Source organism: Choloepus didactylus, chromosome 6 (assembly GCF_015220235.1).
Source record: "Choloepus didactylus isolate mChoDid1 chromosome 6, mChoDid1.pri, whole genome shotgun sequence".
Classification (NCBI taxonomy): domain Eukaryota; kingdom Metazoa; phylum Chordata; class Mammalia; order Pilosa; family Megalonychidae; genus Choloepus; species Choloepus didactylus.
Window position 1 is genome coordinate 19,803,040 of NC_051312.1, and position 16,983 is coordinate 19,820,022.

At 45.7% G+C, this 16,983-nt stretch overlaps 1 long non-coding RNA gene across 1 annotated transcript; it reads right to left on the reverse strand.

Moving 5' to 3' along the window:
* Positions 1-11,854: 11,854 nt before the first annotated feature.
* Positions 11,855-16,551, reverse strand: LOC119537983. The gene is made up of 3 exons (XR_005217494.1): positions 16,520-16,551; positions 12,814-12,946; positions 11,855-12,584 (listed from the first exon to the last, which is right to left on the reverse strand). It is a non-coding gene; the product is annotated as an uncharacterized LOC119537983 (long non-coding RNA).
* Between the last annotated feature and the right edge of the window lie 432 nt (positions 16,552-16,983).

Consider the following 16,983-nt stretch of genomic DNA (forward strand, 5'->3'; position numbering starts at 1 on the left):
CCAGAACCGGAAGCTACCTAAAACAGAGCCTCTGCCTTAGAACCCATGTCGCCCCTGCCTGTCAGCCTCAGGGCCAATGTGGGTTCCAGGGGAATTTCTAGGGAATCCCACAGACTCCACTCTGGGCTCCTCAGCCCTTGAGCCTCTCGGTGACCATACTCTTGTGGGTTGGGGGTCGGGTCTTCATGCCCCCCTCCACAAACTTCCCACAGTGAGCTCCATGTCCTGCTCTGCCCAGCCCAAGGGGGGACAGGGCTTCTTTCCAGGCCCTTTGTAAAATACAGAAGAAAATCTAAACTGGACTGGTTCAAAGAGCAAGGGTGACAGAACATGAGTCTCCTTCCCTCCCTGGCTTCTAGCATCTCTTTCCTTTTGTACCATCTTTAATAGTAACTGGCATTTATTAAGCACTTGCTTCATGTCATGAACTTATGGGCTCATTTAACCATCAGGGCATCTCTGGGAGGGAAGGTCTATGAAAATCCCCTTTCACAGGTGGGAAAACAAGTTCTGAGAGGCAGCACAGTTTGTAGACCCAAGCAAGACCCGAGTCCTTGCTCAGGACCCCATGCTTTACAAGGCTCTGCTCTGACTATCCTCCAGCCATGTCCCTCCCCATGGGGCAAGAAGTCCCTTGGACCAAGGAGATGTGCTTTCTGAGACCCAGTGTTTCAGTTTGCTAAAGCTACCAGAATGCAATGTACCAGAAATGTGTTAGTTTTAAACAATGGGGATTTATTAAGGTACAAGTTACAATTCTAAAGCTGTGAAAATGTCTAAATTAAGGCATCAAGAAGAAGATACCTTCTCTGAGGAAAGGCTACTGGCATCCGAGGATCCTCTGTCACACGGGAAGGCACATGATGAGGTCTGCTGGTCCTTCTCTCCTGGGTTCTTGTGTCAGTGGCTCTCTCCAAATGTCTCTGCCTTTTGTCTTCTCATAAAGAACTCCAGTAAAGGATTAAGATCCACCTTGAATTGGGTGGGTCACATCTCAATTGAAACAACCTAATCAAAAGGTCTGCACCCACAATAGGTCTGCACCCACAAGTATGGATTAAAATAACATGGCTTTTCCTGGGGTACATAACAGCTCCAAACCAGCACACCTGGCATCCCCTTTCTAGACCACACTTTGGATATCCAGGACCCTGGAATCTCTTTCTCAGATGGCCAGTTAACTTCCAGGGTCTATGTGGGCCTCTTCCCTGATCCGCTCTCCTGCTGGTGCATGCACCCCAGGGGTGGCTGAGGGGAAGCCCTTTGGAGGGGCATGATTCAAGTTTGGACACACGTGGACAAGATATTCTCACACACATGTCCATGAGGCCACTTGTTGTTCAGCTCTATTGGTTAGAGAGTGTGTCCTCTTGTGTCTGTGGGAGTACACTCCCTGGGGAAGGGTGCCTCCATCTCTCATTGGACTATGAACTTGCTGAGTGCAGGGTCCATGGTTCCCTAGCCTTTGTTTATTTCACACACCTGGCACAGCCCTGGCCCAGTGGCAGGTACTCAGCAAATACTGTTGACCTATCAGACACACAGGCGAGCGGGGGAGATGCTAAGCAAATAACCATAGTGCAAGGTGCTCTGGATTGTGTCAAGATCCTGCAGAGGGAATGAAGTCTGGGGTGAAGTGGGTGGGGTGGGGCAGAAGTGCAATTAGCTATGAGATGAGTTCCTTAGACTCAACTCTTCATCTCGTCCCCACCTCCTTGGAGACACCACGTAAGGATGGATGCTTATGGCACCCCCTCACTCTGTGACTCCCCCCATGGGAGACATTTTTCTCATTTATATAGTGAGTGGATAGGATAGAACAATCCCTTTCCCATGAAATTCTGTGGTTTGAAGTCACTGCATTTGCAAGAGAGAGTGCAGGCATGCGGGGCACTGGGGGTGGGGTGGGGGTAGGGGCAAAGCAAAGAAAAGAGCCACAGGCCCCAGTAAGGGGACAGGACAGGAACTCCCCTGCCCATTCCCACCTCCACTGCCCAATTCAGCCTCCCGCCATGTGATCAAAGGCAGAGACTACCAACAGATTTCTCTGCTTCCCAGCCTATTTTTCTCAATCTCAAAATTAGACTTCCCAAGCTATACTTCTGGTGATGAACCCTCCTGCCCAGAAGCCTCCAATGGCCAAATCTGGCAGGCAAATGATTACTATCTATCAACTCTAAAGTTTTTCTCATTCAAATTTATAAGAAAAGCCCTAAGACTTCTACAGATAAACAGGTGAAGGATGTGGACAACTACTTAACGCAGGAGGATAAGCACAGAGTAAACAAACATTTGGGAACTAGTTCAACCTGTTAGTGATCAAAGGGATGAAAAGGAAACCTGTATCGATGTAGCAGTTCCTATTTATTAAATTAGCAGCATTTTACAAACATCATTACCCAGCGCTGGCAAAGTTGGAAGAAGTCTGTGTTCCTACATTTCTAGAAGCAGCGTGCCAAACTGGGAAACAATCTAGTAAAATGTAATAAGAGCCTTGAAAATATTATTGCCTTTTGACCTGCAAATCTTAGTTCTGGGAATTGCTCTTAAGAAAATAATTCAATAGACAAAAAAAAGCTCCAGGCATGCCACTGGCATTATCTGTAAACCTTCTGCATTTTTTTTTCAGGCAGTGAGATGGTTAAGAAAACCATAGTTGCTCTGTTCAATGTAATATTATGCAGCCACAAAAATGATAATTATGAAAAATATGCAGAAGCATGGTAACTGTTTATAACATCACGTTTGTTGAGAAAAAGCAGGATACAAAATTTGCATGAATACTGTGATTGCAACCATGCAAAGTCTGGGAGAGAATATGCCAAAATGACGATTTTTTAAGGTGGGGAGAATGATGGGTGGTTTTTCTTTTTGTTTAAGAATATTCTTTGTTAATGTTGTTGAAATATTATTTTCACAACAGAACAAGTTCTATAAAAACAAAGTCTCCTTTATTGCTTATGGAATAAAGTCAAAACTCTTTACTGTAGGTTCACCATAATAATTGCAATGACCACGTTTATTAAGTGCTTACTACATTCCAAGCAGTGAGGTTGAGCACGTTGCACATGTGCCTTAATTGAGTCTACACAACAACACTGGGAAATAAAAACTAATATTATCCCCATTTTGCAGATTAGGAAACTGAGATCTAGCGAAGTTAGCCCACTTGGCTGACTTTGCACAGTTAGCAAGTGACAGGGCTGGGCTTCAATCCCCGGTGGTCTGATTCCAGAGCTTGCACTCTTCATCATAGGCCAGCATTTCAAAAACTTCAGTCATTAATGTATTACTATCATGATTCAGGGAATATCTGGCTCGCACATCATGTGCTATGATTTACTTGGTTATTTACTTAGTTAAAATTAACTTACTTTTTAAATGCTTCAGTGCCTACTTTAGCATTATCCTAAGCAAGAATCCCCTTAGAGTCATCTGCTAAAAGTGCTGGTTATATTTTTCAATGCACAATAAACTTTAATAATATTAAAAAGTCACCTAAAACATGGGACCATCCAACACACTGAACCCTATTGTAAACGATGGACTATAGTTAATAGAACGGTTATAAAAATGTTCTTTCATGGGTTGTAACAAATGTACCACCGCGAATGTGCCAAGTGTTAATGTTAGGGTGTTATATGGGAACTCTGTATTTATGCATGATTTTTCTGTAAACCAACTTCTTTAATAAAAAAAAGTCACCTAAGATCATCCTGTACATATTTCTTTGGGAAAAAAATGAACTACATTATGCCACGATCTGCCTCAACCTGCCATTCCAGTCTTACTTCCTCCACACTTCCTGCTACAGCTGCTCCTGAGGGGTGCCTAGTCCCGTCTCCCCAGGATTTCCTCAGTCCCTCCCAGGTGATGCTGTCAGCTCCACCCCCCCACCTGCCTCCAGGCTTAGTGCTTTCCCAGGTCTTATCTGAACCAAATCCAGATCGAAGCCATTAATGGACAGAGCGGATGCTGTCGGGGTTTTCCGATTCAGAAATCTGCCCACCAGAAAAATCAATTCCCCTTTATTAAGTTCCTACTGTGTACCAGGCACTATGCTAGAAGCTTAGTATACATTATTTCTATTGGTTCTTTACCATGACCCTGTGAAGCAGATACAGTTATTTATTTCTACTTTATATATTAGGAAACTGAGGCTGACAGGGGTTAAGGCATTTGCCCAAATCACAGCAGGTAAGTAGCAGAGCCAGGACTCAGGTCAAGTATTCTTTGACCCTCTGGTCCTGGGGTCCTGGGTTTTACTAATGATGGGGGTTACCTAACAGGTCAACAGCTGTCTCCACCTACCCTCCAAAGTGGGCCTATGAATTGGTTAAATTAATTATAGCACATCCGTATATATTTAAAAGAATGTAGAAGGTGTATATATTCTTATATGGAGGAATAGCAAAGCTATTGTGTGAACAAAGCAAAGTGCAGAACAATGAAATAGTAATTTTTCACTTGTGCAAAATTCATGTAGGCTTTTTTACACACAATTGCTGATACATTGATACATGCATAGACCATCTCTAGAAGGACATACATGAAACTGGCAACAGTAGCTGTCCCAGATTTTGTATTGGAAGACTCTAATAGACAGGAGAGGGCAGGGGGTTGATTTTTCAGCAGTAATGCCCAGCCCTGACTGTACTCGAGGTTCAGGTTAATTTGAGGTGCTTGGAGATGGTAGCAATGGAGATCATGGAAAAGTAAGCTCCTCCCTATATCTCTTCCCATCCATACACCCACACCAGCCATCCATAGGCACTGCCCTCGATGGATGGGAGACTGCCTTTTTACTGTGTAACCTTTTGTACTGTTTTTTTAAACATGCATTTATTACCTCTTTAATAATTTAAAATTTAAAATTAAAAAAAGAAAAATTTCCCACCTGAGGCAAAGCCCACCTAAGAAACAGGAGAGTTCAGGCTGTGTAGGTGGGGCATCAGCATCAGGGGACAAAGGCAGGTGTGGGTGGGGCATCAGCATCAGGGGACAAAGGCAGGTGTGGGTGGGGCATCAGCATCAGGGGACAAAGGCAGGTGTGGGTGGAGCATCAGCATCAGGGGACACAGGCAGGGGTGGGTGGAGCATCAGCATCGGGGGACACAAGCAGGTGTGGTAGGGCATCAGCATCAATGGATACAGGCAAGAGGAGTTGAGAGGTCCGGTCCTGAATCCCTCTTCCACAACAAATTCGGGACCTAAGGACCGTCTCTCTTTATCTCATTTCAGTAGAAGATTTGATCCATTCCTTTTACTCCTCAGCGACAGGTCATGGCTTCTGACTTAATTTCCTAACAGAGTACCACAACCTTGGTGGCTTCAAACAACAGAAATTTATTGTTTCACAGTTCTGAAGGCAAGAGGTCCAAAATCAAGGTGAATCATGGTCATGCTCCCTTTGAAACCTGTAGTGGAGCCTCCTTCCTTGCCTATTCCTAAATTTTGGTGGTTTGCCAGCAATCCTTGACCTTCCTCAGCCTGCAGCTGCAACTTCAATCTCTGCCTCCATCGTCCCATAACCTTCTCCTGTCGTCTCTTTGTGTGTCTCTCCTCTTCTTAGAAGGACACCGGTCGTTCTGGATTAGGCCCCACCCTGATTCAGTATAACCTCATCTTAACTACATCTGCTGAGACCCTATTCCTATATAAGGTCACATCCACAGGTCTAGGAACTTAGGACTACATATCCTTTTGGGGAACACAATTCAACCCTTAACATCTTCAGAGGTAGGTTTTGGTCATGACATATTTTAGTAGCTTTCTTGAGCCCAAGTTACTTCACCTCTCTGGGACTTAACTTCCTTATCTCTAAGATGGGTGTAATGCAAACTGCACAGTGTAGCTGTGAGGGGAAAGGGGGCAGGGTATGGGGTGGTACAAAGGGGTATGGCATGACAGTAGAGAGACTCCTCTATGAACTTGGCACCAAGGGAAAAGTTGACCCTTGAGGTTAAACTTCTAAAATCAACACACAGTGGGAGTAGAAGAAATGTCCCTCATCAGTTGGAATACTTTAGGGGTGCAAGTTATAGAAAATCCAATCCAAACTGGCTTACACCATAAGAAGATGGATTATCTGTTGCACACAGGGGGAAGTGCAGAGGTAGGGGTCTTCAGGGATGGTTGATTTGGTGACTTAATGATGCCATCAAAGACCCAGATTCTCTGTCTCTCTGCCCTTCTGTCCAGTGTCAGCTTCATTCTAAATCAGATGGTTCTATCTCGATTCTAAGTTGACTGCTGAGACAGCAGACCACATGCCTCCTTGTTCTTCTTTAGGAGGAGAAAGTGAACTTCCCAATCACAGAATAAATCTTTTGCTTCTCTCTGGGATATCTTAAGTCAAAACCCACCTGAGATAGAATAAACACATTCGTGGAGTCAGAAACTAGAATATAGGTTACTAGGGGTGGAGGTAGGGAATGGGGAGTTAATGCTTAAATTGTACAGAGTTTCAATTTGGGGTGATGGAAAAGTTTTGGTAATGGATGGTGGTGATGGTAGCACAACACCGTGAATGTAATTAACAGCACACACACATATATATTCACTAGATATTCAATGTATACTTGAATGTGGTTAAAAGGGGAAATTTTAGGGTGGTGTTTGTGTGTGTATATATACATATACATTACCAGAATAAAAACTAAAAAAAAAAAAAAATAGGACTGTACAACACAAACAGGGAAGCCAAATGTAAACTATGGACTATAGTTAATTATATATATAGTTAATAGAATTATAATACTATTCTTTCATCACTGGTAACAAATGTACCACACTAATGCAAGGTGTTAATAATAATGGAGGGGAGTATATGAGAACTCTATTTTCTGCATGATTTTTCTGTAAACCTACAACTTCTAAGTTGAAGACAAGTGAGGCCCAGGAGTGTGGGTGACCTGTCCCAGGTTTCAGATCACTTTAATAATAAAAGGGAGAGCACGACAGCTCCTCCCAGGACCACCAGGAGCTCAGCCCTGCAGTGCACACAGCCATGATGGAGTGCCGGGGACCCCAAGTCTCAGCACAAGGCTGTTCCCAGCCAGTGAGCTCAGTTCTGCGCTCCGTGATATTGGTGCCGGACACGGGGCTGTGTGGATTCAGAGCAATGGCTTCTAAATCTCACATGACAGTCATGGAGCCCTGGGGGGGACCCAGTGTAATTTCATTCTTCTTCTCTGGTTGAGGAGGGGGCTTGGAGGAGGGGGGGCTTATTCAAGGACATGCAGGAGAGTGTTTTTGAGCTGGAGGGAGGGTGGGGGGACTTGGGGAGGAGGGGTGGTCATAGATCCTAACGACCATTGGCTCCTCAGCCTCAATTCTGTAGACTGAGTGGGCCCCCAAGCCCTCCCTAACACCCCTGACAGGTGTCCCGTGCATCTTGCCCTGTCTCTTTAGTGGTCATTGTCGCTCATTCTGGCTGATGCTGTCCCCACCAAGGTGGATCTCCAAGTTGCCTCCTGTCCTTGCTGAGAGGGGTAGGGTACTCTTCTTACTAATACTGAAGCGCTTTGATAAAGTCCAAGACAGTTTCATCCTTTCCATTTTCTTAGATCTTTCTCCCTTGAGGAATGAGGACAAGCACCTCGGGCTAGGTCAGAAAACAGCCTAGACTTTGCATCTTTCTCAAAAGCATTCATCAAGCTAGTGTCCCTGGGAGCAGGTCCAGGCACGGTCAGCCTTGCCTCAGTCAGTTTCCAGCCTCCCTGGACTCTCCCTCCAGATGTGAGGTGCCCTTAGATCCAAGTCCTTTTTGATGGTCTTAACACCAAGGTCTTGTAGCCTGACCCAGTTTCTTCACGTATCTCAGGCCCTTCTCCGTCTCCAGCCCTAGAAATCTGTAGGTGGATTTGCAGATGAATTCAATCACCCTTCATCCATCCCGGGTCCCTTGTGGACCCAGTTCATTGACACAACCGTGTACAGATCCCACCTTGCCCTGCACTAGCTGGAGATCAGTTCACTCCTGCCCTGGCTGCCTGGTTCAGGCAGCTTCTGTCACTGACTTGTCACCTGGTGGCACTGTGAGATTGCACTGTGAGATGGCACAGACAGTACCCTTGGCCCATGTCTGCTCTTCCCGAAGCCTCGGATCTCTGCCCCTCTCACCTGCTCAGGTGCTGGGCCTGAGCCCAATCAGTCACTTTGTCAGTGGCACCTTTTTAGTGTCACTTACCCTAAGTGCAGATACCCATCAGGTGTGGGCTGATGAACAGCCGATAATGCTCTGCTGTTACTCTTGGGAGGTATCGTCTCACCAGGGATTCCAAAACCAAACCGAAAGTTAGGGCAAGCCCAGCTCAAAGCGCTCTGCCCAGATCACCTCAGGCTGGGGGGGAAGGTGCTCAGGTCGGGGGACAGGGAAGTGCTCTGCAAACTGTAAATACAAGAGAATGTGCTGTTTCTTCTCTTTCCTCCACCAGGAAGCTGCATTCCACGGAATGTTCAGCTCTGAAGGATGGAAACTGAGGCTCAGGAAGGGGTAAAAGGAGAGGCAAGCAGGGACTGGAGGCTACGTTGGCCCCTCACCTTCACTCACAGGTGCATCTGGGTTTTAAATGGGAGGAAAGGAAATTATGCTTGCTTTTGAGCTATATGGAAATTGTGCAGGACTCTTGGGATCTTCCTGAGCTTTCCCCAGAAAGGACCCCCCCTTCCCCTTGGGTGGCAAAGCTCAGCTATCAAGAAGGACCTACTCTGGGTTCTCTTTACACTAGGAGAGGGTGGGTGAGTGGTGTTTGGAATATGGGAAAGTGTTATGAAAGCACTCCAATTCCTAGCGGTTCCCAAAGGAATGGCCCGTGAAAGTGGGAAACCATTAAGCTACTTGGCATCTTAAAACCAAGAGCGATTCCACTTCAGAGATTGTTAACACACCTTACGATGCCGTTACTAGGAAGGAGCTTTGTTTGATTAAATCCCACTCTGTGGGTACATTTTTGAACAGAACTTTGCTTTTTCAAATCCCAGGGAAGTAGGATTGAAGTTGGCTGTTCTCCATTGGGTTTAGCATTCAAGGATGACTGATTATTCAGAATGGGGAGCAAACTCAGTAAGAAGCAAGGAATAGGACAGGGTTTTCCCAGGAGTGGTCCTTGAATAACATCAGAATCATCTGGCATCTCTGGGGTGGGGCCTGGCAATCTGCATTTCATGTTAAAATTGAGGTTTATCATACATCTAGTGAAGGGCATTGATCTTAAATGATTTTTACATATGGATACAACTGCACAGCTACCTCCCAGATCAAGACAGAGCTCTTTCAACCACACAGAAGGCTCCATCATATCCCTTCCCCCTCCCTCAGAGGTAATTAACTCACCCCTCCCACACCAGACATAATTAACCATAATTGGGACTTTTATCACCAATTAGCTTTGCCTTTTCTTGAACTTCATAAACATACAATTGTACATTTTATATTCTTTTGTGTCTGTATTCTTCTGCTCAACATCCTATCTGTGAAATTAACCTATTTTGCATGTATGAATAGTTTGTTCTTTTTTTGGTGGAGTAGTCGTTCATTGCATGAATGCAGGACACTTTGCTTACCCATATTCCTGTTGATGGTTATTTGAGATGTTTCCAGTTTCGAGCTTTTGTGACTTGAGCGGCCATGGACATTCTTGTAATGTCTTTTGGTGAACACATGCACTCATTTCTCTTGGGTAAATGTCTAGGAGTGGATTTAATTGCTTGATCATAGAGTAGGTGTAGTGGTTTTGTAATGCACCAACTCGGCTAGGCTGAATTAGCTTTCTTGCGCGTTTTGGTTAGGATGGACCGCAAGGGAGATTCTTGGTGGGGACTGGGCATGGGAAGGCAAGCAGCAGCTATTCTGTAGCACACACCTTGTTGGCATGGAGCAGCAGCTGGTTCCTCCTTCAGCTTCTACTACTGGGCCAGGTGTGTATGTATTGAGCTCCATGGCGAAGGATCCCCCCTTCTGCAAAATACCCTCATCACCCATGGAAGAGGTAACAAAAACAGACTCGAGGTTCAGGGCTTTCAGTCCAACCTCGTGGGGTTCCAGTCAGTGTTGTTGGGTTCCAGCCTGCTCGATCTCCCCCACTTTGCTTCCATCTTCTGTTCCCGACTGCCTTATCTGTGGACTTCAAGCTCCAGCACCAGATGCAAAGACAACAGCCTTACAAGCCTGCTTCACCAGCTCCCACCATTGACTAAGACCAAATCCCTGTAACAAATCCACAGATATAGCGTTTTCGCTTCTCTGGTCGAACCTGACTGATATAGTAGGTGTTTGTTTAACTCCATTAGAAACTGCCAAATAGCTTTCCAAAGTGGCTGTGCCTCTTTACTCCATCCAGTTGCTCTGCATCTTTGCCAGAACTTGATATTGTTGTTCTTTTTAATTTTATCCATCTGATGGGTGGGTATAGTCATTTTAAAACAAACTGTCCTTGTGATTCTTATGGAGGGTAAAGGTTAAGAAACTGGCTTGGGGAAAGACCTTGGGACTTGAAAGAAATCAAGTCTGATTTTGAATCACATCTCACCACTTACTGCTGTAGGATCTTCACTGACTTTTTATCTCTGTGGGCTTCAGCTTTTTCATCTGTAAAATGAATTATTAATAATCGCTAACAAGTATTGAGTGCTTACCAGATGCCAGGCACTCTTCTAAGCACTGTATGTGTATTAACTCATTGAATTCTCTCAACAAATGATGAGTTAGGTGCTATTATTATCCCCAACTTAGAAACTAAGTTAGGGAAACTAATTTAGGTAATTTTCTCATGCTTTCAGAGTTTATAAATAACAGAGCTGGGATTCAAACTCAGACAATCTGGCTTTTGAGTCCATATTTTTCACCATCCCACTGTCTCTTCATCATAAGGGAGTATGAGAATGAAATGATAACAAGGCTCTGTGAAGGGCAGTGCAGATAAAAAAGTATTGGGAAATGCCTTTCAGTTCTATTAAATATGCAGAAACCAACCTAACCAAACAAACAAGCCAGCCACGGTCATGACCAAGGCATCCAGAAAAGAGGGTCTTCATAGGATCTAGAAAAATCCAACACTGTCCAGAAAAGAGGATACTTAGATGGTTCCTTGCCCTGGATAGTCTGTCCCTTGGCAGGTGGGAAGCTTTAGAAGGGCATGCCAGGCTTTACCTAAGTGTCAATCCATCCCTTCATTCTGACTTTGTACTGAACAAAGAACCTTCTGGTATTGATTTCTTTTCCCAAAAGTCTGTCCTTCCTGAAAGGGATTTTGCTGACCAGCCAACCTCAGGATTCCCGGCTTCTGCGTGGTTACATTTCTCAGTGTAAATGAATAAATTGCGTTTCAGGTTTATCAATCAGTCTCTCATGAATTTGTTTAGTGTAGGTCATTTCTCAACCCCCAATCACAATCTGCTGCTAAACTCCCAGAGAGGGGCTGCAAAGGAAACACCATCAGGGTAGTTTAAGAGATGTCCAAAGAACGGTATGTAAAGGAATGCCATGAGAGCTAAGAGGAGAGAAAGATAACTTCTGTGCGGGGAAGGCTTCCTGGAGGAGGATGACATCGGCACAGGGAGAGAGGCACTAGAGTATTATGGTTAAGACACAGGCTCTGGAATCTACCTGCCTGTGTTCAAAGTCCAACTCTTCCCACCTACTGGCTGTGTGACTTGCCATTTGACTTCATATCCTAGGTCTTAGTTTCCTCATCTTTAAAGTGGGTGTCATGATAGCACCCTGTTTATGCACCGTGAGGATTCAATGACTGAATATTTACATAGAGTTCTTAGCACAGTGCCTGACTCAAAAGCAGCACTCAGAAAATAGTAGTTGCTTCTTCTGCTTTTATTAATATTAAAAAACCTGGGATATCTTCCTGGAGAATAAATTCTAGGTGGAGGGGACACAGTTGAGGCCTTGCTGTCTCCCTGATGCCCTAGAAGCAATTTTATCTCAAAGAGGGTGGGCATTGAGTCTGCTTGCTTTAAGCCTTGGAGGGCAGAAAGCTCTTTGCAATATATGGCTCTTTCCTTGAGAGTGGTCACAGCCCGTTCTGTGGTTTTGCGGCCCTCAAGGAGAGCTGCATGTACAATCTATAAGAACCCATCAGCCCTGGAAACTTCCGTGGTTTCTGAGTCACTGTCAAGCCGTTCAGCTTCCAAGCAGAGACTCCCAGGGCAGACTCACCCGGTGGACCTTCAATGCCCTCCTCTCTGCAGGGACGGGATGGGCAGCATCTGGAGGCAGCCTGCTAAACCCCACCCAGGCAGACCCCTGCTTGGCTTCAGGCTCTGCTGGAGTCTCGGCATCCCAGCAAATCTGGACTGAGGGCTGTTGGGCAGTTGCTTCACAGAGAAAGGAGCTGAGGCCCAAGACGGAAAGATGCTCAAGACTGCCCAGCTAGAGTGCTCCAGAGCTGGGATGGACCCCAGGTTTCCTGTTTCCTTGTGCAGTGCTCTTCCTACAGATGCTGATAGTGCGTTCCCTAATTTCACCACAAACTTGCTTCTGGTCTCATGGGCAAACACAGGAAGGAAGCTAAGCCTGTCCTTAGTTTTGCAGGTCCAGTTGTTGTCAGTGCACCTGGGGCATTCTGTTCCTATGTGGAAAGTCAAGTTGTCAATAGAAAGTTGCTCGATGAACGTGGAATTGGAGCTGCAGGGAGGGTGGGTGGGCAGCAGGAAGCTTGTAATGCTGGGCATGGTGGGACCTGGTCCTCCATTTGCATCGCAGGGACTGGCACGGAAGCTCCTCGTGGCTGATCAGGGAGGCTGATCTGGTTGCAACAGGTGCTACCTCAAGCATCGACCAGGGCTGAGCTGACTTACCTGACTGCCTGGAGAGGCCCCCTCTGCCCAGGGCCTCTTTGGATGTCCTTTCAGATGCATCCTCTGTAATGGCTTAAATTGCATCTCGCCAAAAGATATGGTTACGTTCCAGCACCTCAGAAAGTGACCTTATCTGGAAACAGAGTCATTGCAGATGGAATTAGTGAAGATGAGGTCATACCTGAGTAGGGAGGGCCTTTAATGCAATATGACTGTCCTTATAAGAAGGGGAGAGGAGACACAGACAGAGCCCAGAGAGAAGGAAATGTGAAGATGGAGGAGGATGCATCTACAAGCCAAGGAATGCCAAAGATGGCTGGCAAACACTAGAAGCTAGAAAAGGCGGGGAAGGATTCTCTCCTATAGGTTTTGGATGGATCATAGCCCTGTCGACACCTTGGTTTCAGACTTTTAGCCTCCAGAATTGTGAGAAAATAAAGTTCTGTTGTCTTAAGCCTCCCAGTTGGTGTCACATTGTTACAGCAGCCTCAGGAAATGAAGACATCCCCAAAGAGAAAGGTCTTCCCAAAGTGAGGGTGCAACATCTCCATTCAGGGCAACGTGGCAGCTCTCCACTCTTGTTGGAACTGTGTGGAACACCCTTGGAGACATGCTGAGGAGTTCAGGTCTAAGACCACTTCTGCCTCCCATCCACACTGGTTCATGAACAGTCTTCCTTCCCAGAGCTCAGAGTTCAACCAACCCATCCACTCATGTAGACCAGCCAAGGTGGTCATGTGGGGGAAGCCACCCGGGGTTACACTGATGTGAGTTTAGGTGCTTTCTACAGATCAATACTTGTTCTAGTTTGCTAATGCTGCGGGAATGCAAAACACCAGAGAAGGATTGGCTTTTATAAAGGGGGTTTATCTGGTTACACAGTTACAGTCTTAAGGCCATAAAGTGTCCAAGGTAATGCATCAACAATTGGGTACCTTCACTGGAGGATGGCCAACGGTGTCTGGAAAACCTCCGTTAGCTGGGAAGACATGTGGCTGGCATCTGCTCCAAGTTCTGGTTTCCAAATGGTTTTCTCCCAGGATGTTCCTCTCTGGGCTGCAGTTCCTCAAAAATGTCACTCTCAGTTGCTCTTGGGGCATTTGTCTTCTCTTAGCTTCTCCGGAGCAAGAGTGTGCTTTCAACGGCCATCTTCAAACTGTCTCTCATCTGCAGCTACTCTCTCATTTTCTGTGCATTCTTCAAAGTGTCCCTCTTGGCTGTAGCTCCTCTTCAGAATGTCACTCATAGCTGCACTGAGTTCCTTCTGTTTGTCAGCTCATTTATATGGCTCCAGTGATTTAATTTCGACCCACCCTGAATGGAAAGTATCTAATCAGAGTCATCCATGGAAATTATCTAATCAGAGTCATCACCCACAATTGGGTGGGGCACATCTCCACGGAAACACTCAAAGAATTACAATCTAATCAACACTGATAAGTCTGCCCACACAAGATTACATCAAAGATAATGGTTTTTTGGAGGACATAATACATTCAAACAGGCACAATACTCTAGGGCAGGGCTTCTTAAACAGATGACTGTTCACTCATTACACAATGATACAGGGTCTTTTTCTCACTTCTTTCTTTTTTTAAGGTTAGAAGCAACTTGATATCCTCCTCATGTTTGACTTCCTGAGTCACTCTTGGTTTTCTAGTAATTAGTTTTTCTTAATAACAATCACTGCTATTTCTTAAGCAGCTAGTGCGCTAATTGGGCGACTTTCTTAAGTCATCCTGTATCTATACAACAGCCTGATCCCCATTTTACAGATGAGGAGGCTGATGCTCAGTGGGATCAGTAACTGTCCCATTAGCAATGTCCTTTTTTGGGGGGCATTTCTTCAAGATGATTGCAATTTACAACCCCCACCCCCACCCCCCAGTGGAAATGAAGTAGAAAATGTTTGCATTTATCTTTTAACTTCCAAAACAGTCTCTTGAAATTTCTTTTGAGACTGTAGCAGAGAAAACAAAGCAAAACAAAATTTGATTTCCATGAGCCCAGATTTTGAGAGGAAAGAAAGTTTTTTTTGTTTTGTTTGCTTGTTTCTTGACATATCAGAAGTCAAAGCCCTTTCTATGAATGGCTCACAGTTGACCCACATATAAAAACTTGGAAAGGGATTGGGGGGTAGGAAAGAGCAGGTGGACTCTGCATGGAGCGTGGTGATGGTGGGGTCTGGGTCCTGGCAGAGAGGTTATTTGGGGGAGAGGCTTGAGGAGAGAGGACAGTGGTGAGGAGGGACAGCATTTGCAAGTGGTGGTGCTGAGGACAAGTTATTGCTTGTGCCAGGGAGCTGATTTGATGGTGCTCATTCATACTGCCCTGTTTGGCAAACCATTCTTCCCTGATCTAAATAAATAGAGCTACATTCTCCCCCACCCTCCCCAGATAAACATCCATAGGGTGGGGCCTGGATAGCCAGACTTGCTGGTGGTGGGAAGGAAAAGCTCCCTAGCATCCTTACCTGGGCAGGATGGAGGAGACCCAGTTCCACTCTCCCTCTTCCCCCAATGCAGTGTCACGTGGCTGGTATCCTGGGAGTCTAGACTGGCCCTCACCATCTGGTCGACTGGACCTCTGGCCTCTGAAGGTTTGATCAGTTAAGTAGTGTTTTCAACTAGGAGCCATGGAAATAAACTTTTGCAGCAGAATGGTGGATGGCGCAGAAGGAGGTAATGCCCTGGCATAAGAGATGAGATCTGAATAGGGCAGTGGCCAAGGATGGATTTGCGAAATATTCAGGGGGAGATCTGATAGGACATGATTGATTGATATGGGCTGAATTACAAACAACCTCACTGGGGCTGCCTCTCCAGCCTCCAGTCTTGCTGCTCCCCTTGCTAGTAGTCTCTGCCTGTGCTGGTTTGAAGCTGTTATGTACCTCATAGAAGGCCAAGTTCTCTTAATCCACCTCTGTGGGGACAGAACTATTGTTGGGTGGGACCTTTTGATTAGATTGTTTCCATGGAGATGTAACCCAGCCCATTCTCTTAATCCTTTTGCTGGAGTCCTCTATGAGAGGATAAAAGACAGATGAAACTCAGAGAGCTCAGAGAAGCTGAGAGGGGAAGTGCTGAGAGACATTTTAGAGACACCACTGAAACCACAGCCCAGGAGAGAAGGACCACGAGACGTCGCCATGTGACAGAGGAACCCCAGATGACAGCAGCCTTTCCTCCGAGAAGATATCTTCCTCTTGATGCCTTAATTAGGACACTTTCACAGCCTCAGAATTGTAACTTGTAACTTAATAAATCCACATTGTTAAAAGCCAACCCATTTCTGGTATATTGCATTCTGGCAGCTTAAGCAAACTGAAACATTGCCCTAGCAGGTTCCTGAATATTTTTTTTCTACCACAGCTCTGTGCCTTCGAATGTGCTGTGCTGCTCTCTGCTAACGCGGCCCTTCAGAACTCTTGGGTTTGTTTGTCTGTCTCCCCAACTAGAGAATGAGCTCCTTGAGGGAAGGCACTGAATCTCTTGTCTCTGAATCCCAGCACCTGACACAGAGTCTGGCACTCCACATGTGTCTGTTGAGTGAATCAATCAATAAAAAAAGATGTGGGGTGAAGAGGAAGGAAGGAAGCAAAGAGAGAAGGAAGGAAGACCTCGGGCGCTCCTTCAGTCCTCATTATAATCACCCCTCTCTCTACTGTTACACGTTAATCCTCATCAGAGCAAGGCGTGGGAGCTACCTCTGCAAGTAGCTGGAACTTGAACCTCATACAACGGGAATGGTTCAGAGATTATTCTAATATTCTATTCCAACGGCTGCAGTCAGACTGTCATGTTACAAGAGGCATTACCTTCTGCAGACATTGATGGGGGTGTTGGTGGGAGGAACTGAGCCAAGAGAGGTAGGATGCGGTAGATGGAGCCCCAGACACCCTGTCCCAAGTTTTGTGCTCCAGTCCGGCATGCACCGATAGCCGTGAGCTGGGCCTCTCTGACTGCTCTTACAGATTTACATTCTAAAAATCTCTCTCTTCGCTTTGACTTTTCTGTTCCTTCCTTGCTACTTCTACACATACTGATCCCCCAGGCCCTCAGGAGACCAAAATGTAAGCCAGAGCAGGAGATGGGGCTTGAATTAATTTCAGGATCTTTGTGTCTTGCAGTAAAATAGAAAAGCTTGCATCTTAAGCCCTGTTTGTCCTGG